Here is a 2500-nt window from a genome sequence, read left to right as displayed (position 1 = left end):
AAGTGGTGGACCGACGGTCACTCCAGCCGCACCTGTGAATGCGCCACCCCCACCGCCCGACTCGCAACTCGAGCGGATGTACGGCGGACTTTTCCCGCAATCGTACATTGCAGTCCACCCCTATATCTTCCACTTCATGAAGAGTTATCTCCCAAAAGCCAAAGTCCCGCTGTCCCAATACATGCTCTGGACGGCGGGCCGCGAGACGTGACGCTCGGTGGCAAAGAGTGCGCCGCTGAGGATATAGAGGGTCCGTCCCCCCGCACAGTGGTGACGGTGTGCGGGTAGTGTTTCCGACACCTCTTCCTGCGGTGGCAACTCTGGGGCAGAGTCGATACTCGCCCACTGGTGGAAGGTAAGCATTCTGCTTTACATCAGTACATAACTAATATTTCAGTCGTCTGACGTCCCTCCTTAGTAAATGATGCAGGACCACATACATAGATGATACATACTGTAAACTGGGGAGGACAGTGTGAACCGCACTCGACCCAGTCACCCTATCTCACAGTCCACTCTGTGTGTAACAAAGCGAAAGCACCAAAGCACTATCGTTCAACAACATCCATTTTATCCTCGCTGCCACAGGACACTATCCAAACAACGACAAGAGGAACGTCACGTCCACTAATAAGACAGAATGTCTCACATCACCCGCAAACAACGCAGCTCAAATCAGCCAGCAACACCCACAGTGGTCCACCCAGTATCAACACAGGACGCAACGCCACGCCACAACACAAAAGGTACAAGTAATAAAATACCCTTTGGCCACACCCCTTATAAAGGCATCGAACCAACCCACCACCTGACACCAGCCAAACGTACATCCTGATTTGACACATCTCTGGCAACCTAACCCACGTTGGCCCTTAACCTAACCCACGTTGGCCCTTAACCTAACCCACGTTGGCCCTTAACCTAACCCACGTTGGCCCTTAACCTAACCCACGTTGGCCCTTAACCTAACCCACGTTGGCCCTTAACCTAACCCACGTTGGCCCTTAACCTAACCCACGTTGGCCCTTAACCTAACCCACGTTGGCCCTTAACCTAACCCACGTTGGCCCTTAACCTAACCCACGTTGGCCCTTAACCTAACCCACGTTGGCCCTTAACCTAACCCACGTTGGCCCTTAACCTAACCCACGTTGGCCCTTAACCTAACCCACGTTGGCCCTTAACCTAACCCACGTTGGCCCTTAACCTAACCCACGTTGGCCCCTAACCTAACCCACGTTGGCCCCTAACCTAACCCACGTTGGCCCCTAACCTAACCCACGTTGGCCCCTAACCTAACCCACGTTGGCCCCTAACCTAACCCACGTTGGCCCCTAACCTAACCCACGTTGGCCCCTAACCTAACCCACGTTGGCCCCTAACCTAACCCACGTTGGCCCCTAACCTAACCCACGTTGGCCCCTAACCTAACCCACGTTGGCCCCTAACCTAACCCACGTTGGCCCCTAACCTAACCCACGTTGGCCCCTAACCTAACCCACGCTGCACCTTAACCTAAGTTACGCTGCACCTTAACCTAAGTTACGCTGCACCTTAACCTAAGTTACGCTGCACCTTAACCTAAGTTACGCTGCACCTTAACCTAAGTTACGCTGCACCTTAACCTAAGTTACGCTGCACCTTAACCTAAGTTACGCTGCACCTTAACCTAACTTACACTGCACCTTAACCTAAGTTACACTGCACCTTAACCTAACTTACACTGCACCTTAACCTAAGTTACACTGCACCTTAACCTAAGTTACACTGCACCTTAACCTAACTTACACTGCACCTTAACCTAAGTTACACTGCACCTTAACCTAAGTTACACTGCACCTTAACCTAAGTTACACTGCACCTTAACCTAAGTTACACTGCACCTTAACCTAACTTACACTGCACCTTAACCTAACTTACACTGCACCTTAACCTAACTTACACTGCACCTTAACCTAACTTACACTGCACCTTAACCTAACTTACACTGCACCTTAACCTAACTTACACTGCACCTTAACCTAACTTACACTGCACCTTAACCTAACTTACACTGCACCTTAACCTAACTTACACTGCACCTTAACCTAACTTACACTGCACCTTAACCTAACTTACACTGCACCTTAACCTAACTTACACTGCACCTTAACCTAACTTACACTGCACCTTAACCTAACTTACACTGCACCTTAACCTAACTTACACTGCACCTTAACTGTCACATGTAACGTCACAGGAATGTAGCTTTGCCTAACAGCAACCCTCTGAACATAGTTCACTGCTTGGATCCTCTGGTGTCATGTGTATTTCTTGATGCCATGGTGCGTACCCTCACATAAAGGTCTTTCGAGTGTTGCGTACTTTCTACACAGTCCCGCTAACCACTGGAAGGGTGTACCGCTACAGAACGAATATCGCCCTCCCCTCCTGCCCTTCCAAGCTGGTCGGTCAGGCGTTTGTTTGTGAAATGAGCCTTGCAGCTGTTCAGTTGCATTCG

This window comes from Schistocerca gregaria, unplaced genomic scaffold, assembly GCF_023897955.1.
Source record: "Schistocerca gregaria isolate iqSchGreg1 unplaced genomic scaffold, iqSchGreg1.2 ptg000626l, whole genome shotgun sequence".
Taxonomy (NCBI): Eukaryota; Metazoa; Arthropoda; class Insecta; order Orthoptera; family Acrididae; genus Schistocerca; species Schistocerca gregaria.
The sequence above is the reverse complement of the archived record's forward strand: the minus strand, read 5'-3'. Positions refer to the sequence as shown.